At 43.9% G+C, this 22,447-nt stretch overlaps 1 protein-coding gene across 11 annotated transcripts in view; it reads left to right on the forward strand.

Moving 5' to 3' along the window:
• LOC139757534 (uncharacterized) overlaps positions 1-22,447 on the forward strand; it is a 199,707-nt gene that overhangs the window by 129,709 nt on the left and 47,551 nt on the right. For all 11 annotated transcript variants that reach the window (XR_011714657.1, XR_011714650.1, XR_011714653.1 and 8 more), the window contains exons 6-8: positions 13,083-13,240; positions 15,527-15,715; positions 16,594-16,647. The gene's annotated coding sequence lies outside the window, so the exon portion shown is untranslated. The remainder of the gene's footprint in view (positions 1-13,082; positions 13,241-15,526; positions 15,716-16,593; positions 16,648-22,447) is intronic.

Consider the following 22,447-nt stretch of genomic DNA (forward strand, 5'->3'; position numbering starts at 1 on the left):
TCCCCTCTGTGTTGTGGATGGGGTCCTTTTTGTCTCGCGAGAAAGAAATATTGAAACTAAACTACAAGTCTGAATATGTAGTAAGATGGCCAGGGTCTCCAATCCCACACACACACACACAGACACACACACACACACACACACACACACACACACACCACCTACACAGTAGCCGCCTTTGTGCGCTGCTTTGACAGAGCAAATCATCTGTGATTTGTGTCTTCATTGTAAACAAAGGAATTCGAATCATAACGGACCAATGGGTCTCTACCAGGGTGGTCAGAGTAGCAGGACGGTGGCCTGTGTGTGTGTGTGTGTGTGTGTGTGTGTCATTGTTATTTGAGTTTGTTTGTTGAGGGTAGAAAACTATATACTGGTGTTGCCCCAGTTTCTTCGCCTTGTATATTGTATCGTGTCTTCCTTATTGCCACACGTACACACCCGTGTCTCACCCAGGCATCCACTTCTCGACCAGTCCACAGGGTAGGATGAACACCTGGGTTGGGTGGGTGCTTCCCCGCCGCGCCCTGGAATCGAACCCAGGCGGACGCGACCCCAAGGCTGTGGTGGGTGTTCATCCAGCGTGTGAACTGTGCTATCGTGGCATTATAATCATTATCTTATCTTATCTTATCTTCACACCTGCTGATGGTTGACCACATAGTGTGATGCTGTGGTGATTCAAGACTCACATCTGACCTTGCCGACGTGTAGAGTGAAGAGCGCCGCGCCCCCTCGCCCGCGCCCCCTCGCCCGCGCCCCATGCCCCCTGGCTGTAGGTGTTGGCGTGGAGGAGGGTTCTCCTCCCCTTCACCTCCTCCTCATCGTCTGCCTCCTCCACCAGTCTCTCCTCATCTCCTCTCGCTCCTGCTGGCCCCATACCCTGTCCTCTCTCTCTCTCTCTCTCTCTCTCTCTCTCTCTCTCTCTCTCTCTCTCTCTCTCTCTCTCTCTCTCTCTCTCTCTCTTTCTCTCTCTCTCCCGGGCCTCCCAACTACCTTTAACTGGCTCGTTACCAGCGCGATGCTGGCTCTCCGCCGTGCCCCCGTCCCCACACGCCACGACCCGCCTGCTGTTCGTGGGGCTTCTCCTTGTACCCACCCTCCCTCACCCCCCGCGCGGAACCATGTCCTTCCTGCCTGTTTTGAACGTGACATTGAACTCCTGACCACGACCCGTGGCCAGGGGTCAGGCCACAAGCTGAGAGTCGCATGGTCGTGCTAAGGGTCGTACGTTTTGTGGTCAGAAGTCGTACCGTCGTTTTTGAGTAGTCGTGTGTGTGTATATATATATATATATATATATATATATATATATATATATATATATATAGATAGATAGATAGATAGATAGATAGATAGATAGATAACTCCACGAGACTATCCCTCTCCATCCCTTATCTATCTATCTTAAGCTATCTCTCTCTCTTGAGTCACCTCAACCCGCTCGTAAAACATGACCTTATCACAAGTGTTTGCCTTCCTGCACACGATCCTCGGCCACAGTTTCCTTGAGTGCTGGTGGAAAGTGTCGCCCTGTGTGTGTGTGTGTGTGTGTGTGTGTGTGTGTGTTTTATTGATTCATCCTTTGAGTATCTTGTTTGGCCTCGTCATGTGAGGGTGTTACAAAATTAAGTGTAATTTTTTTTCCTTGTCTTTCGTAAAGCATTTTGCTGCTGCGCGTCTTTCGTATTTCCTGTACGATGTTTTTTTTTTTTTACATTATGTTCGTGACGTACACATGAAGCACGACGGTACGCCCCTTGAGCACGACGGTATACGACCTTTGAACACGACGGTATACAACCCTTGACCACGACGGTATGCGACCCTTGAACACGACGGTATACGACCCTTGAACACTATGTTACGACCCTTGAGCACGACGGTACGACCATTGAGCACGACGGTACTGGGGTATGTAGGGCCGTGTTGAACAGGTTCTGGGGTATGTAGGGCCGTGTTGAACAAGTTCTGGGGTATGTAGGGCCGTGTTGAACAGGTTCTGGGGTATGTAGGGCCGTGTTGAACAGGTTCTGGGGGTATGTAGAGCCGTGGCTGACTAGGTTCGAGGGAGTTTGTTAAAGGCCTTATTAAAGGTTAGGTAAGGCCCGTACCCCACAGCCCACACCACGGGGGCCCCTGGACCCTCACCACCCCTCATCGTGGGCCTGGACTCTCCCCCAGACCCCATCCTGGACTTTAGGGGACCCACTCCACGGGGGCCCCCTGAACCCCCCTCGCCCCAGGCCCCCTCCTCCTAGTGCAGGTCGGATCATATACCATTGTTAAGGGGGGATAGAGGGGTAACCTGGTAGGGGGCCCCCCTTCCCTGCCCCCCTCTTCCCTTTGTTCACACAAGCATTCCTCCCCTACCCTAACTTGGCGTCTTATCCCCCCTACACACACACACACACACACACACACACACACACACACACACACACACACACACACACACACACACACACCTCGGTAATCCCCCTCCTGCGTCTGGTTAATCCCTCGAGATTACACCTCTATTAAGGTTTCTCTTCCCCCTTAAACAGAAGGAGGAAAAAAGAAAGAAGTCAAGCCTCAAACACCCCGACGCCAACCTTCACCCCACACACCCACCCCACACCCCACCCTACTCTCTTCACCCCTGGTTTTACCTCCTCTCTCCCCCACCCACTCCTGACTCCCCTCACATCTACTCTGGAATTCCTGGGGGGCGGGGGGGGGGGGATTCCAACTCTCCATCCCTCTTCTCTCGTAGGACTTTCCCTCACACTTCTCCGTACCCACACCTCTCCAGGCTGGGACCCCGCTGGCTGGGAGTTGACCCGGATGCTTTGATGTCTCCCATTACGAACGTCTTCGCTCGTGAGAAATGATCATCATACACTCATTTGACCTTTCAGGAATACGTACTTGCACACCTCTCGAGTGGATGTTGTAGTACAGACGCGCGTACGTCTTCCGGGAGACAGCTGGTGTATCATACACACGGGCAGATATACAGTGCGAGACACACTTAGGGTGTTTGAGGAACAGTCTCCACAAGCAAGACAAATTGGTTCATTTCGAGTCGCAGTTTATCTCTCACAGGTTCAGCACTTCATCAGCTGACTCCCACAGCCCTTACCGCACGCGCCCCTGAACCCACTGCCCACACTACAAGGGCCCCTCCCGTACCCACAGCCCACAACACAGGGGACCCCCTAGCCCACACCGCAGGGACCCCCTGGGAAAACTACTTCCACACTTAGATGACGCGACAGGTTTAAAGCAACTGATTCGTATTCAGCTCCCAGCCAGACATAGACCCATTTGAAACCACACTCCTCATACATACACGAGTCACACTTTCCCCTCCCACTACGCTCTGGACATCCTCCATCTCTTGCAACATTGCAGACACAAGTTCAACATACCTTAAGAGCCCATCATGTCCAAGATACAACCACTGTATTGAAGACACTGAACACATTTCCTAAAGTGTCCCACACCCACGTCACAACAGGTTACACACACACCACAGTACTGGTAAACCTGTGTTCCCAACCATTGGTTGGACGTGGCTTGCTCCTCCCTGGACGCTGCGGGTGTTCGGTGGAAACGGCGCTTTCTGTGACTGGAAGTTAAAGGTGGTGATGGAAGCAGCTCATTTAGGAGGCTTCGATGTTTTAGAAGCGGTCAACGTGTGAATGATACTCAATACCCTTTGAGGGGAAAGTCGCGTAGTCTAGTAGATATAGAGATTACACTGGGTAAAAAAACCAAAAAGGATCTGTGCACAGTGGGTGTCCGATGTCTTCCGTAGTGGTTGGACCAACTGCTGATGTTGTAGTGGTGGTGGTGGGAGGGTTGGTACGCCTGCCTGGCTGTGGTCGGATCCGTCTGCTTCGAACCACAAGGAAACCAACGTTGCCAAACCTGGGGGGAAAAAAAGGTTCACAGTTTCATCATCTGCTCGACTCACGGAACACACACACACACACAAACACACACGGTGGTGGATTTAACCACTCGCCGAAACAGGCGCTACACACGGCAGTCACATTGCATATGTGACATTGCATATACATATCGTACATATAAACCTATAACATGAACCTGAATATATGACAAGTTACGTCTTCATTAGCTCACACTGTGCCATCGTGACATCAAAAGCCACCACTGCGTATCATCAATTCAGACGGAGATTTCTCAGTATGCATCGTACCGTGTGTCATAAAGTTTCACGCGTGCACAGATACTTTTTTGACCGACTGTACGTGCCATGGCAGGAAAAGGTAGAGACAAAAGCCGACGCAGCAGACAGACACCATAACAAACTACTGACAGACGTTGACAAGCAGGTCTGTGTTGGGCGCCTTAGACCTTTAAGAATGATATAGGAATGGGCGCCACAGACCTTTAAAGGTTACGTATCAGAGGCAAGTGCAGAACTTAAAGGAACAAGACATGTGGTATTACCAGACCTTTAAGAAATGTTCATCGTGGGAAACACTCACTGACCTTTAACCTCATCAGCACGCTGGTGTGGCCCTTGAGCACGGCTGTGTGGCCCTTGAGCACGCCTGTGTGGCCTTTGAGCACGCGGGTATAAATAACCCTTGAGCACGACTGTGTAGCCCTTGAGCACGCCTGTGTAGCCCTTGAGCACGGCTGTGTGGCCCTTGAGCACGGCTGTGTAACCCTTGAGCACGGCTGTGTGGCCCTTGAGCACGGCTGTGTAACCCTTGAGCACGGCTGTGTGGCCCTTGAGCACGCCGGTGTAACCCTTGAGCACGGCTATGTGGCCCTTGAGCACGGCTGTGTAACCCTTGAGCACGGCTGTGTGGCCCTTGAGCACGGCTGTGTAACCCTTGAGCACGCCTGTGTGGCCCTTGAGCACGCCGGTGTAACCCTTGAGCACGGCTATGTGGCCCTTAAGCACGCCGATATCACCCTTGAGCACTGCTTTGTGGCCGTTGAGAACGCCGGTGTAACCCTTGAGCACTGCTGTGTGGCCACTGAGCACGGCTTTGTGGCCCTTAAGCACGGTTGTGTGGCCACTGAGCACGGCTTTGTGGCCCTTGAGCACGCCTGTGTAACAGGTCTGTGTAACAGCTCATCAGGGTGTATAGTGTGGGGGTTGAGGGGGTGAGGGGTTGGTTCAGGACTATATGACACTGTTGAAGTTTTTGGTAATCCCCCTCCCCCTCCCCCCTCTCCAAGGTTCCTCCCCCCTGCTCAATCTAGGTCAAGTCTCGGGTTGGTCTTCCGTTGTCTGCCCCCGCGTCAATATTGGGAGGAGGAGGAGGAGGAGGAGGAGGAGAAGGAAGCCAGGCATAGCATGAAGGAAGGGCGGTAGAGGGTGAAGGAGCGATGCGGAGGGGAGGGGTTGAAAGAAGGGGATTATTTGATGAAGGAAGAGGGAAAGTGTAAAGAAAGAAAGGGTAAGGGATGAGGGAAGGGGGCTAGGGGTAAAGAAAGAAGGGGGAGCCACGAAGGGGCCAAGAGTAAACAAAGTAAGGGTGGAAAGATTAAGTGAAGGAAGGGGCAGGAATAAAGCAGTCAGGGGTGTAAATAATGGGGAAGAGATTGAGGCAAGGCTAAAGAAAGAAGGGAGATATGAAGGATAGTGTGGGGGGCGGGGGGGGAGAGGCAAGGGTTATGAAAGAAGCAGGGAGAGATGAAGGAAGAGGAGGCAGGGGTTTCATGAAAAGGTGGGAGAGACGAGAAAAGGGTGTCAGAATACCTTCACACTTATATATAATTTTTTTTATTATTCAATAATTTACTATCGTTCGTGAACTACCAAGTTACGTGTTCGTACGTATAACATTTAAGTAAATAATGCTTTATTGATATATTCACCCACAACATTATTTCTCCGGGTATTAATTAGTGAAATATGAATTATTTCCACTGGTACACTATCGTCACACTACCGTCGTGTGTTGAGAGGGTCGTGCTTTTACTCTTTTCAATGTTGTGCTTAACAAAGAAAACTGAAGGTAATTAGTGAAATATGAATTATTTCCACTGGTACACTATCGTCACACTACCGTCGTGTGTTGAGAGGGTCGTGCTTTTACTCTTTTCAATGTTGTGCTTAACAAAGAAAACTGAAGGTCAGACCAGCCAGTCGTTCTTTTAGTAAAAAAAAACATAGAAAAAACTTTACCGACTGCGTTATATTTTTATCATTTCTCTCTCTCTCTCTCTCTCTCTCTCTCTCTCTCTCTCTCTCTCTCTCTCTCTCTCTCGGCCGCTTGGTGTCATCCCGCCTCGGGAGGAGCGTCCCAGACTCCGTGTGCTGATAAGACGCCTCCCGGAGATAAGGGAGATAAAGGGACTCGCCCCTCACAAACATGGTGACATACAAAGCCAAAAGTAATACGCTCGTTCATGATTGTTTTGCGCCAGACGCTTATCTCTTTAATCAGTAAAATCACTTGATATATATAAAAAGATAAGGCTATATAGCGAAGCCTTGTGGTTGTTTCTTACGTAAAGTTCGTACAGGGCAATGAGCCTTCTGTTGTCTGTACGGCGCGTGCGCGCGCGCTGCACGGAACCCTGGCCTTTGAGTGTGGTGATGGTGAGGGAGGGAGGGAGCCAGGTGGTGGCGTCTGTACCTAGGAAGGTCGGGTCGAGGAACTGTGACCTTCAAGCCTTCTTACGTTGACCTCTCATCCGTGTCCGGAGGTAAAGGTCACCAGAATATATACACGCAATATATACCCTCACCAGGAACGGGGTGGCCAATGTATATATATATATATATTCTTTTATTTTCTAAAGGTGTTTCCCAGTAGGTTAGGGCACGCTGACAATGTCCATCTCGCCAGAAAGAGACACAGGCACTTGGAGACGCGCAAAGTGCTAATAGAGGAGGGCGACCCAAGATGGCACCAGAATTAAGAGATGTGTTACAGTGTGAAATGAGTGGCCACAACATTGCCCACCATGAGAGATAAGGAGAGATAGAGGGGAGACTTCATCTCGTAGCCCTGTAGTTTCTAGATCAGTTCCATGATGTATACAGTGAACAGGTCTTTGAAACATGCGTAGGTGGAGGAACAAGACGCGTCATGAGGAGGGACTTACGCAAGAGGTGTTAGAAAATGTGTGAGGAAGTGCTTTTTGCCTCCACACAGCAGTGGATGAATGGAAGAAAGAAGGACTGCTTCCACGATGGAAGCCATGTATGCTGATGATATACACAAGTGTGAAAAAGAGTTAGTTTGAAAGCAGACAAGGTTCAATCCTTGGTAGCTCCCCCCAGTGTATGACTCCCTGCCCATGCAGTGGAGAGAGTTAATGGCAATTAATTACACACAGTAATGTTTTTGTTGATGAATATGGCACGCTTGATCACTCGACACTTAGACCATTAGTAGTATTCCAGGTTCACAAACGTGTGCGTGGATGTTTGACGCTGTCCACTGTTGCTCAGACACAGTTGGCTGGGTGGAGAGTCCATCATGATGGCTGGTTGCGTCTCTCGACTTTGAGAAACAAAAGTCCATCAGATACCAGGGGGGTCATTAGTGCCGACGTCTCATTATAGGGGGGGGGGACCAGTGGAAGTAAATCACAACAACAACAACAGCAACAACACCAACAACAACAACAACAGCTGCTGGTCTTCATGTGGTCAATATTATCCTGAAGAGGAGTAATATTGGTGACCTGGGTGAGGTATTGAAGGACCCATGAGAGGGGCAACTTCCCGCGTCCTTTCAGTCCTTCCCAAACACCTGTCCTCTCCTGTGTGTAGTGACGTCCTACACCTGTCCTCTCCTGTGTATAGAGGGTGACGTCCTACACCTGTCCTCTCCTGTGTACAGTGACGTCCTACACCTGTCCTCTCCTGTGTACAGTGACCTCCTACACCGTGAAGGTGGTATGGAGACGTCCTAGAGGTGAGGTGTGGATGGCTTGTGGGCCAGTGAAGGACCACAACACCATTGACTTGGTCAGCTCACAGGAACAGCAGACCTGGCTTACGGTCACGTAGCCAGAACACCGGATGCCGGGTCCTCACTCACTCCTCCCCCCACCCACCACCCGTCCTCACTCATCCGGACAGTTCCGTATCCGAACTACCCCACATCCAGGATCCGGTCCACGTTCTATTATAACCTTGAGAAAGAACAATGTGGGTCATTCAATTGTCCTTGTGATATTAAGGTAGAGGCATTTTATATTCCTTGTTAACAACTCCTCGTAGATTGGATGGTCATCTAAATATTGTTGACCGCACGGTCAACACTCTGCTTCTCATTTTCTATAGGTTTCATCTTTAATGGACCCCCTCAGCCACGCCAGGAGACATTCACCTAAAACTCTTTTAAAAACTACCTTTTTAACGCTGTCAGCACCGTGTGAGGATCAAGTTACGTAATAGGAAATGTATTTCCGAGCGACGAAGAAATGTATTTCCGAGCGACGAAGCAATACAGTGTTGATCTAGGTTATGGCGGCGAAAAGAAGCAAACAGTAGATTCTTTTAACGCTGTAGGAAGCAGGGTTTTAACGCTGGCTAATAATAGTATCAGAAGGTTCGTGTTAGAATATAACATTCTTTCCACCGTGTCGCTCTTCATTCCCGCCCTGACGTGGGTGATTAGGCATTAGAACAACTGTTTAAGCTACACCAGACTGAAAGAATGTGGCATCTGGCAGTGGGTTGATGCTGGGCATCTTTTGCCATGAAGATCCGTGGGTTGGCAACGCTGCGTGCGTCTCTGTGGTCAAGGCCGTTCTAAGTTGGCAACTCTGAGGAGGAATCATTCTTTTAGTTTTATTTCGAAACGTTTTTTATAGAAATCCTGAGACACCAGTTGGTGTAGATTGAAGCCCATGAAAAGTGCTATGCCTGTATGTATGTATGTAGTGATTGATATATCATTTCATCATAAAGTAACTAATGGTTCATAAAATCGTTTTGGGCAACAGTGGACTGAGCCAGTTCATGCCTAATGCTCTTGGGCTCGCGCTCTCTCCTGCCTTACTGGGGTTTACTTTTTTGTGATTTCTATGCGTCATGGATACCTTTAATCACTCACACATTTGCACGCTCTCTTGTATCGCATTTCTCGAGAAATTTTTTGTTGTTATTGTGGGTAATTATCTCGTGTATGATAACATGTAGAAGATATATCCTGAGCCAGCGCTCCCTCACCCTGCACTGTGTACTGGACTTCGGATTTGCGTTGTTTTACCATGTTCCGGGTCATGACCCATGTGCTGGGTCAGGGATCGTTTGCTTACTTTGTGTTATTAGACGTGCACAGGTAATTGTTTAGCTGGTTTTGGATGTTATTTTCATCACAAACACTACGTCAGAGTCCCCGCAAGGTATTTTTAGAGTTAAATAACGGTTGAAGTGGTTTATGGTGTATGACTCAGAAGTGAGGGTATGTTGATGTACCATAGCTTATGATTGGTAGTGTACGATGAAATACAGTCTTAAAATCGACGTATGGAGCATAGTTCTTTATTTTGTGATTTATGGAAGTGTTTAGGGATAAAATGGGTTCAATGCCAACGTAGGAAGGGAAGTGAAGCAGGTTACATGGGGGTTAGGTGAAGTATAGTGGATCACATGGGTAACACAAGGGCGTATCTAGGGGAAATAACGCCTATAGAAAGCACTGAAATTGCGCCCTTGGCTTGATGGAAAATGTACATACAGTGGATGTATATAAAAGTATATATAGTGTAATTATAAACTGTCGAAGAGTTAGAACAAACTTAAATTCATATAAACTTCAAGACTTAAAGTTAGAGACTGATTTGATCTAAATTGTAGCGTAGGAGCGGTAATGCAACTGATAGGAGAAAAATGTTACTAAAGTGGAAAAATAGGCGAGTTTCTTATTTATCTCAGATAACCAAACCGACGGCAATGTCAGTTGTGTAGCATATGTCATTACACAAACCTGTTGATCCCCCCCCCCCACCTTCAAGAGGCTCCCAGGGCACCTGCCATACCTTAGATATGACATATTTTTCTCAGAAAATAAGATTTCCTTTAAAAACTCATTATAAGAAGTATTTTTCATGCTGAATGCAAATCTGGTGTTAAAATATCGTTTAGTTGTCTTTATGACAGTCATTTCAACTGTTAAATGAAATAAGTTTTAAAATATTTCAGTTCCTTTGCATCGTATTTACTGAGTATGTATCTGTAACTGAGAGCAGTATGATATATTTGTCATGATTATTTCAAGAATAGAAGTGTTTGAATATCTCAAGTTTCAATTTTGGAAGTTTTTTTTTTACTTTCAAAATACCTTAAACCATTACCTTCAGTTTTTGGCATTTTTCTCAGAAAAATAGATATCCTGTAAAAACTCATTATAAGAAGAATTTTTCATGCTGAATACAAATCTGGTGTTAGAATATTGTTTAGTTGTCTTTATGACAGTGATTTAAGCTGTTAAACGAAGTTAATTTCAGAATATTTCTGTTCCTTTGCATTGTATTTACTGGGTATGTATTGTTAACTGAGATCAATATGATATATTTTCCATGATGATTTCAAGTATAGAAGTGTTTGAATATCTTATCTTTCAATTTTGAAACAAAAAGTTTTTTTGAGCTAAGAAAATGCCCTGAACTATTATTACCTTCAATTTTTGGCATTTTTCTCAGAAAAATAGATTTCCTTTAAAAACTCATTATAAGAAGTATTTTTATGCTGAATACGAATCTGGTGTTAAAATATTGTTTAGTTTTCTTCATGACTTTCATTTAAGCTGTTGAAAGAAGTTAATTTTTAAATATTTCTGTTCCTTTGCATCGTATTTACTGGGTATATATTGGTAACTGAGAACATTATGATATATTTTCCATGATAATTTCAAGTATAGAAGTGTTTGAATATCTTATCTTTCAATTTTGAAGCAAAACGTTTTTTGAGCTAAAAGATGCCCTGAACAATATATTACCTTCAATTTTTGGCATTTTTCTCAGAAAAATAGTTTTCCTTTATAAACTCGTTATAAGAAGTATTTTTCATGCTGAATACAAATCTGGGGTTAGAATATTGTTTAGTTGTCTTTATGACAGTCATTTAAGCTGTAAACTAAGTAAATTTTAATATATTTCTGTTCCTTTGCATCGTATTTACTGGATTTATATTGGTAACTAAGAAATTCTGATACATTTTCCATGATCATTTCAAGTATAGAAATGTTTGAATATCTTATCTTTCAATTTCGAAGCAAAATTTTTTCGAGCTAAAAAATACCGTGGACTTTTGGTATTTTTCTTAAGGAAAAAAAATTCCTTTATAAACTCTTTATAAGAAGTGTTTTTCATGCTGAATACATATCTGATGTTGAAATAGTGTTTATTCTTCTTAATGACACTCAAGCTGTTAATGAAGTCAATTTTAAAATCTTTCTGTTCCGTTGCATCATATTTACTGGGTATTTATGGGTAATTGAGAGGACTGTGATATATTTTCCGTGATTATTTCAAGTATAGAAGTGTTTGAATATCTTATCTTTTAATTTTGAAAAGAAAGTATTTGAGCAAAAAAATTCCTCTAATTATTCAGGGGTGTATCTAGGGAAAGTAGTGCCTATGGGAAACACAAATTGTGCCCCCTCGCTTGAATATACATTCAGTGGATGTATACAAAAATATATAGTGTAACTATAAACAGTTGAAGAGTTAGGCCAAACTTAAATTTATATAAACTCATAAAGACTTAAGGAGTTATTTGATCAAAATTGTAATGTAAAAGCCGTAACGCAACTGATAGTAGCAAAACATTATTATAGTTGAAAAGTAGGTGCATTTGTATTTTATCTCACAAAACTAAACCGTTGAAAATGTCAGTTGGGTAGCATATGTTAAAAAACAAACTTGTCGATTTGCACTCCCCCCTTCAAGTGGTGCACAGGGCACCTGCCCTACCTGCCTTATCCTAGATACAACACTGGTAACACAAGGTTACGTACCCCTAGAAAAAAGATAATATTGAGGTGGTCTTGAGAAAGATGTCGGGAGGAAAGAGCATGTATGGGGTGAAATCAGAGGTCTGAGTTGCACGGGTAAAGGTGGTAGGGCAAGGAAAAAAAGGTAGAGGAAGTGATACTGGAAAACAAAAGTGAGGGGAAGATGGAAAGCAGAGCTTTACGGAACAAGTTTACAATTGTTGTTGCTGTGCTCCAGTGACAGTAGGGACACACACCAGCCTTGTCAGTTCTGTCTTTAGATAAAGATATGCTCTGGTGAGCACCTGCTGTGGTGGTACTATATTTAAAGTGTTATTTACTGTACCTCCTTACTGGCCCTCTATCCTTTCCTTCTCCACTCATTCAATCATCTTCACCATAATAAGTCCAACATTTCAACTTTAGGTATTCATAATTCCTCCTTGTTCCTGTTTTACCTATAAAGTAATTAACTCATGAACTGCTTGTAACAGTGCACTCTATATTTTGTCATATATTTTTCTGTCCATCTTAGATTTCACTCAGTTATTATTAACATCTGACTGTTAGCACTCATGTAATACATTGGAAAATGAATGTTAAGGTAGATCTCGACTACCAAAGAAAGTTAGGTAAGGTTGTTGATTTGTTGCAGGTTCACCTAACTTAATGTAACCTAACCTAACCTAATCTCACCTCTTCTAATCTAACCTAACCTAACAACCTAATCTTACCTTACCTAACCTAATGTAATCTAACAATCTAACCTGACCTAGGAAAACCTTACCGAACTTCCCCTGCCAGCTGAAATTTTCTAGTTTTTAAGAAAAGTGTGTTAAAGTTGAAACAGACATGTGTGCTGCATGCCCCCAATAGGGACCTGGGGAATTGATGTATAATAGGTGCTGCTTCCCCTTTCCTTTATCCCGTTTCATCCGTTCCATTTTCTTTTCCTCTTGTGCTTTTTTATGCTTTGATGTATTTTGTTATGCTAATCTGTTTCCATGCATGTAGATTACCAGTTAAGGATATCTTCACCATATATCATTAGGTACTTTATTTAGTTTGCCAATGCAGCTAACCTGGTCGTAGACCACCAGGTCGTGTGTAACCTAGCTCCCCTCTCACACAACCCTCTCCTGTATCTTCCAGGCTTCCCGTGTGAGGTCGCCTCCACCCCCATCGTGACAGTCGGATTGTCCATCGTGACAGTCGGATGTGGATGGCATCACTTGGGCTACGTTTCCACCACCGCCCAGCATCCAGTCCTGCACGCCTCGCCTCGCCACACCGGACCACGCCAGAAAAAGGTATTTGACTTCTTTTTTTTATAGATCACTGTTTTTTTGTATACCTCTGACATATTAAACCTGAGGACTTATTAAGAGAATGATTTATGATATATATCAAGCATATTTGTTCGGAAAATGTATTAAGGTTGAGATTCGTTGAGCATAGTGCATGAAGCGTAGTATTCTTGGAGGGGGGGTTGGGGGTAGCCTGGCCTGGCGAGATGAGGGAAGGTAGACATTTAACAACCTTGAGAGCAGGTTTACTGTACCGTAGGTGGCAGCACGGGTGAGGATGCCTTACATTTCGTGAAGGTTATGTCTCTTACGGACACGTTTCGCATGCGCCGGTGTTTCGTGGAGGACCGTAAAGTGGACTTATCGTTCCCATCACCCCCTCCCCCCCCTCCCCACCTCACCCCCATATATGGCGGCTCGACTGATCCTGATGACCCCCCCCCCCCCCTCCCCGAAAAACCCGCCGGGCGTAGTTTGTGTTCGGTGTTGCGTATTGGTAAACTTGTGGGCTTAGGCTGGATTGTAATTTCTTTCTGGCGTCAAGCAGGAAACGTTCTTCGGTCTATGTGTGAGACTTAAAAGCCGAGAATTCCTTTTTTTGAAGAGTAGGAAGTTTGTGGTTGAGACGCTTGTGTCATGTGGCATTTCATCTCACTAAACTCTTCTTCGGAGGTTTTAATGGAAACCTGAAATACAACCTCAAGCCAAATCTTTCCCCCCGCCATCTGAACCCCAATCAACAACCTCTCTCCCCACCTTCATGCCAAATAAACCCTTCCCTCCCCAACCTTGGCCTGCCAAGATACATCTCCCACCCTCCCTCCCGGCATGACTAATGTTTGAGGGTTTAAAGGGCAGGTTGGAGGGAGGGGAATGCCCATTACTTCGTGGTGGTTGCCTCCTGTATACCCAAACGTTACGTGTTTACAGTGGCAGTAAAGTAGCAGTCAGCTCCCTATACACCCTGGAACCGTCCTGAAAGGTTCCTTATATCAAAAAACGGCCCCATTTTTATTTTTTAGGGCTCCAGCAGCCCAAGGCTGCGTTACAGAATATGAATTGATACGATGGTGAAAGGGATTTTGTAAAAGAGGATAAATAGTTGTAAAAGGCAGAGATGTGTTATTGATATGTCTCTGGTGAACTGTGTGCATGATACATGGACGTAGTGCGTGTGTGTGTGTGTATTTGATGGAATAGAATAATGGTTAATGATAGGGATGGTGAACCATCAGTCAAATTGCCCCTTTTTCGTATTTTGTTTCCATAACTCACTATTTTTTATGTTTAAGGTCACTTTCACTTAGACTCAAATAAGTGGGAAAGTGGAAAAAAAGAGCAATGTGCTTTTATGTCGGCATTTTAGATTGTTTAACATTAACAGAGATCCTGTTAGTATTTCACATAGTCCTTCCTCGATATCCTTTTTGGATGAATATTTTGACAGGTTTATATCTTTAACTTCATACATGGTTTGTAAGATAATTATAGGAATTTAAAAATGATAGTTTCTTTTATATGAAATACATATCCAGAACATGGCAGCCATAGCATTTGCATAGGCAAGGTTAACAAGGCATGCATTGGTTTAACTCAGACACAGTTTGATTAAAATATGAACTTCCTCAATGCACACACGGGTCTAGTGCCCTGAGCACAGTGGATTGATGTATTATACATGGGCCCCCAGCACGTACGTCAAAAGACTCTGATTACCACACAATATACCACCACTTAGTTCCTGTTTGCCTTCCGACCCTGGCCGCCCCAGTGACCAAGCTACGGTAATGTGTTACACAACTGTGGCAAAGTTTAGCGTACCACTCACGACCCCCCGTTTGTATATTAGGTGATTGTATGTTAGGTGATTCTAGTGATTATCACACGAGAACGTGGTGATTGGAAAGGTGTCCATACTGCGGGCGATTGTAAGAGAATGTAAAGGAAGAATAGGTTTAGAAAACGAGTTTGTTAAAAGCTTAGCTTGAAGAAACAAAGTAGGTAAAGCTTAGCGTGTGTTTAAATATGTTAGTAGTGTGTGCAGTTCATACTGGTCATCATCGTCTGATACAATTTTGTCAAGTTTTCAGTTTCACAACTATGCTTTATTTGGTTGTTATACCCCTCTTGAGCTTAAATGTTGTAGTTGTGTTGTTATCAGTGAGAAACTGGTGTATCATAGATGTAAAGTAATTCATGTTGTGTTGGCTAGGTATCACTTTAGCTACGCGCTTCTGGGCGCGTGCCGCTTGAAATCAATCATGTTTCATGACCATTGTCTTATTACAGGTCATGGCAGTGAGCTGGTTCGTCGACTGAACTGATGAGGAGAGAGATTTGTCTACGACACCTTGAAACATCGAGATGTTTCAAGGCAACGATGGATCTTTTTTTTTTTTTTTTATGTATGAAGACTACACCGTTGTTCTTATTCGCCATCTGTTCGGCTGGGATAGAAGAGTCCACGTAATGTGTGAGGTAAGACAACTTCTTTTCGTTATATCTTGTGGTAAGGGTTCAAGCAGAGGTTAGATGCCAGGACCTCATCCCACTTAGTGTAAATCTCGACTTAGTGTTGTACAAATTGGGCGGACCCATCTGGAATTTCCGAATGTCAGTATTATTTCTTAAGTATACGTTTGACTCGCGTTTTTCTGATGTTGTAGGTGGAGGCAAGCATACAGTGGGGTACAATAGCAGGGGGTAGGTGGAGGCAAGCATACAGTGGGGTACAATAGCAGGGGGTAGGTGGAGGCAAGCATACAGTGGGTACAATAGCAGGGGGTAGGTGGAGGCAAGCATACAGTGGGGTACAATAGCAGGGGGTAGGTGGAGGCAAGCATACAGTGGGTACAATAGCAGGGGGTAGGTGGAGGCAAGCATACAGTGGGATACAATAGCAGGGGGTAGGTGGGAGGCAAGCATACAGTGGGGTACAATAGCAGGGGGTAGGTGGAGGCAAGCATACAGTGGGGTACAATAGCAGGGGGTAGGTGGAGGCAAGCATACAGTGGGTACAATAGCAGGGGGTAGGTGGAGGCAAGCATACAGTGGGTACAATGGCAGGGGGTAGGTGGAGGCAAGCATACAGTGGGTACAAAAGCAGGGGGTAGGTGGAGGCAAGCATACAGTGGGTACAATAGCAGGGGGTAGGTGGAGGCAAGCATACAGTGGGGTACAATAGCAGGGGGTAGGTGGAGGCAAGCATACAGTGGGGTACAATAGCAGGGGGTAGGTGGAGGCAAGCATAGAGCTTATATAAAGTGGATGACTGGATCACTGTGGGGTTGAACTGTGTTCAAAGTAATGTTGAGGCTATGAATGTATCAGGCAATAAGTCATTTATTTCCCCACAGGAGGTTGCGTGTGGTACAGAGCGGTTCTCCGGTGTAGCAGGACTCTTTTACAAGGTGAGATTTAACCGACAATGTATTTAAATCATCAGGTATTAAAAAGGTTATTTGATCACTGGATGTTACACAGTGGAAGCATAACCTCTCAGGCCGGATATGATGTCCCAACCTCGATAAGAGAGCTAAAAACTAACCAAAGTGGTTAAACCCGATAAGTTATGATCCCATTTTTGAGTCGTACAACTGAAACACATCGGTCGTGCACATCTGATGTTGTATCTGGTTGGATGTTGACCGTCATTACCAGATGTGTCTGCATGTGGAAATGTTGGCTAAGTGGCTTCCCCAACCTGGTGTGCAGCTAACTAACTAGCAGAGCCCACGGGTCATAAAGACAATGTTATCCTTACTGGAGACATGAAAGACACACACAAAAAGGCATAATAAATGTTAGCCGGTGGAGGAGGAGAGTCCTGGGTGGGTTATGTTGGTCAAGGCTGCCAACCTCAAACCCCACCCCGGGCCCCTCCCGTGGGGTGGGGGGATCACCGTTACGAACGACGCCGTTGCCCGCCCGCCCGCCCGCCGCGCCTCCGCCTCTCCCGCCCTTAACCACGGCAGTGTTGATCGGCGTCACATTGAGCGGTCAAGATAAATGGTCATTACTGTGCTCAGAAAGCATGTAGTAGTTAATGAGCTTGCGGCAAATACTCTCTATTCTAGGAGAGAAACACCGTAAGAGTCACTAGCATGAAAACAGCTTTTTTTTTTACATTTTTACATACGGCAATTAAATGATTTAACATATTTCATAATCACTTCATATTTGCCATATGTGGGCCCAAGGAAACATTAAGAAATATTTTAGATTCTTATGTAAGGTTAAGAAGCATGCGGTAGTTATAACTTTCAAAATGTGGACCCCTTTAAGTTTCCTCCCACCCCCAAACGTTATTCTGTTTGCTTAGATTTTTAGTCTAACCTTTTTATAACTTTGAAAGACCCCGTGGTGGTGGAACCTTTAAGAGGTATTTAGAAGTAGTTTGTCGTGAAATATATCCGGGAATACATTGGTTTTTAGTTTTCCATCAAAAGTCATGTTTTTTCAGGTTAAACTCGTGAGATCAGCGTTTTAGGACCATAAAGTCATTAAGCTTTGACAGAAATTCAGTACTTTTCGTTATATTTCTATTTTATATAACTACTTATCTGGTGGCCGTAAGAAATACTGTAAAGTGACTTTAATAATAACTTATGGTAAAGAAGCTTATCATCGTTATATTTCTTTTTTTGAATTAAGTTTTCTCAATGAAAAGTATAGTTCATTTTTGTTAATTTATTCTCAAGATATAAAGGTCCTGTAAATTCATAGTATAGCTCATATTTTTTTACGTTGATTATGATTTATTTATTGATTTTTTATTTTGCTATGTCGCTGTCTCCCGCGTTAGTAAGGTAGCGCAAGGAAACAGACAAAAGAATGGCCCAACCCACCCACATACACATGTATATACATACACGTCCACACACGCAAATATACATACCTATACATCTCGACGTATACATATATATATACACACAAACATATACATATATACACATGTACAAAATTCATACTGTCTGCCTTTATTCATTCCCATCGCCACCCCGCCACATATGAAATAACAACCCCCTCCCCCCGCATGTGTGCGAGATAGCGCTGGGAAAAGACAACAAAGGCCACGTTCGTTCACACCCAGTCTCTACCTGTCATGTATAATGCACCGAAACCACAGCTCCCTTTCCACATCCAGGCTCCACAGAACTTTCCATGGTTTACCCCAGACGCTTCACACGCCTTGGTTCAATCCATTGACAGCACGTCGACCCCGGTATACCACATCGTTCCAATTCACTCTTATTCTTTGCACACCTTTCACCCTCCTGCATGTTCAGGCCCCGATCACTCAAAATCTTTTTCACTCCATCTTTCCACCTCCAGTTTGGTCTCCCACTTCTCATTCCCTCCACCTCTGACACATATATTATCTTGGTAACCAAACCAAACCATTTCAAAACACCCTCTTCTGCTCTCTTAACCACACTCTTTTTATTACCACACATCTCTCTTACCCTATTATTACCTACTCGATCAAACCACCTCACATCACATATTGTCCTCAAACATCTCATTTCCAGCACATCCACCCTCCTCCACACAACTCTATCTATAGTCCACACCTCACAACCATATAACATTGTTGGAACCACTATTCCTTCAAATATACCCATTTTTGCTTTCCGAGACAATGTTCTCGACTTCCACACATTCTTCAGCGCCTCCAGAACTTTCGCAACCTCCCCCACCCTATGATTCACTTCCGCTTCCATGGTTCCATCCGCTGCCAAATCCACTCCCAGATATCTAAAACACTTCGCTTCCTCCAGTTTTTCTCCATTCAAACTTACCTCCCAATTGACTTACCCCTCAACCCTACTGTACCTAGTAACCTTGCTCTTATTCACATTTACTCTCAGCTTTCTTCTTTCACACACTTTACCAAACTCAGTCACCAGCATCTGCAGTTTCTCACACGAATCAGCCACCAGCACTGTATCATCAGCGAACAACAACTGACTCACTTCCCAAGCTCTCTCATCCACAACAGACTGCATACTTGCCCCTATTTCCAAAACTCTTGCATTCACCTCCCTAACAACTGCATCCAAAAACAAATTAAACAACCATGGAGACATCACACACCCCTGCCGCAAACCAACATTCACTGAGAACCAATCACTTTCCTCTCTTCCTACACGTACACGTGCCTTACATCCTCGATAAAAAATTTTCACTGCTTCTAACAACTTGCCTCCCACACCATATATTCTTAATACCTTCCACAGAGCACCGCTATCAACTTTATCATATGCCTTCTCCAGATCCATAAATGCTACATACAAATCCCTTTGCGTTTGTAAGTATTTCTCACATACATTCTTCAAAGTAAACACCTGATCCACACATCCTCTACCACTTCTGAAACCACACTGCTCTTCCCAATCTGATGCCCTGTACATGCCTTCACCCTCTCAATCAATACCCTCCCATATAATTTCCCAGGAATACTCAACAAACATACCTCTGTAATTTGAGCACTCACTCGTATCCCCTTTGCCTTTGTACAATGGCACTATGCAAGCATTCCTACAATCCTCAGGCACCTCACCACGAGTCATACATACATTAAATAACCTTACCAACCAGTCAGCGATACAGTCACCCCCTTTTTTGATAAATTCCACAGTAATACCATCCAAAACCGCTGCCTTGCCGGCTTTCATCTTCTGCAAAGCTTTTACTACCTCTTCTCTGTTTACCAAATCATTCTCCCTAACCCTCTCACTGTGCACACCACCTCGACCAAAACACCCTATATCTGCCACTCTTATCATCAAACACATTCAACAAACCTTCATATCCTTCTCACATCACCACTACTTGTTATCACCTCCCCATTAGCCCCCTTCACTGAAGTTCCCATTTGTTCCCTTGTCTTACACACTTTATTTACCTCCTTCCAAAACATATTTTTATTCTCCATAAAATTTAATGATACTCTTTCATCCCAACTCTCATTTGCCCTCTTTTCACCTCTTGCACCTTTCTCTTGACCTGCCTCTATATTTTATACATTTCCCAGTCATTTGCATTATTTCCCTGCAAAAATTGTCCAAATGCCTCTCTCTTCTCTTTCACTAATAATCTTACTTCTTCATCCCACCACTCACTGCCCTTTCTAATCTGCCCACCTCCCATGCTTCTCATGCCACAAGCATCTTTTGTGCAAGCCATCACTGCTTCCCTAAAATACATCCCATTCCTCCCCCACTTCCCTTATGTCCTTTATTCTCACCTTTTTCGATTCTGTACTCAGTCTCTCCTGGTACTTCCTCACACAAGTCTCCTTCCCAAGCTCACTTACTGTCACCACTCTCTTCACCCCAACATTCTCTCTTCTTTTCTGAAAACCTCTACAAATCTTCACCTTCGCCTCCACAAGATAATGATCAGACTTCTTAGCACATTAACATCCAAAAGTCTCTCACATGCGCCTATCAATTATTACGTATTCCAATAACACTCTCTGGCCATCTCTCCTACGTACATAGGTACACTTATGTATATTTCTCTTTTTAAACTAGGTATTCCCAATCACCAGTCCTTCTTCAGCACATAAATCTACAAGCTCTTCACCATTTCCATTTACAGCACTGAACACTGCATGTACACCAATTATTCCTTCAACTGCCACATTACTCACCTTTGCATTCAAATCACCCAACACTCTAACCCAGTCTTGTGCATCAAAACTACTAACACACTCATTCAGCTGCTCCCAAAACACTTGCCTCTCATGATCTGTCTTCTCATGCCCAGGTGCATATGCACCAATAATCACCCATCTCTCTCCATCCACTTTCAGTTTTACCCATATCAATCTAGTGTTTACTTTCATGCACTCTATCACATACTCCCACCACTACTGTTTCAGGAGTAGTGCTACTCCTTTTTTGCTCTTGTCCTCTCACTAACCCCTGACTTTACTCTCAAGACATTCCCAAACCACTCTTCCCCTTTATCCTTGAGCTTCCTTTCACTCAGAGCCAAAACATCCAGGTTCCTTTCCTCAGACATACTATCTATTTCTCCTTTTTTCTCATCTTGGTTACATCCACACACATTTAGACACCCCAATCTGAGCCTTCGAGGAGAATGAGCACTCCCCGTGTGACTCCTTCTTCTGTTTTCCCTTTTAGAAAGTTAAAATACAAGGAGGGGAGGGTTTCCAGCCCCCCGCTCCTGTCCCCTTTAGTCGCCTTCTACAACACATGAGGAATGCATGGGAAGTATTCTTTCTCCTCTGTTCCCAGGGATTATGATACTGCGGTCAAAATATTGTTTTGTAACCATAAGATGGGAAATTTAGTAGGGCAGTAATTACGAATTTATTTCATACTAATTCGTTTCATATTTTGATATTTTTCTTCTCAAGGAAACAGTATAGAATATTTCATGTTATTTTTAGTGAAGAAGCCATTGATTGAATTCAGTTTTTTGACTAGAAAACATGTAATGAAGTTAACTTTCATTTTTGTGAGTTATTTCAGAATAAATTGGCTTTAAATTCTCAGTATAGGTCACATTTTTTATGTTAAGTATGAATCTGAGATTAAAACATTTTGGTAGCGTATGTGAAATTATTTTGAAATTCTTTACTATACTTCATTACAATTTCCTTTATATTAATATCAGCCTCAAATGGTTTATAATAATTTTGTTCGTTAAGTTAAAGAAGCATTGCATTGTCATATTCCATTTTGAGAGATAAAACTTTCTAAGAGTAATAAAAGAGTAAGAGATATATGGTAATAAAAATATGATTGAGAGAGCTGAAATTGTTTGGACATATGGAGAGAATGAGTGATAAAAGGTTGAAAAAGAAGATATACGTGTCAGAGGTGAGGGGACAAGGAGAAGTGGGAGACCAAATTGGAAGTGAAAGGATGGAGTGAAAAAATTTTTGAGCAATTGAAACCTGAACACCTATATCCTCTTTGTCAATTTTTCTTCACTCATTTTTTCCATATGCCCAAACCATTTCAATACACCCTTTTTTGCTCTCTCTACCACAGTTTTTATTTCCACACAGCTCTCTTGCCCTTTCATTACTTACTCTGTCGAACCACTTCACACTACATTTTGTCCTCAAACATTTCATTTTCAATGCAATCACCCTCCTCCATACTACCCAATCTATAGCCCATGCCTTGCAACCCCGTAACATTGTTGGAACTACTTTTCCTTCTAACATAC

Source organism: Panulirus ornatus, chromosome 27 (assembly GCF_036320965.1).
Source record: "Panulirus ornatus isolate Po-2019 chromosome 27, ASM3632096v1, whole genome shotgun sequence".
Classification (NCBI taxonomy): Eukaryota; Metazoa; Arthropoda; class Malacostraca; order Decapoda; family Palinuridae; genus Panulirus; species Panulirus ornatus.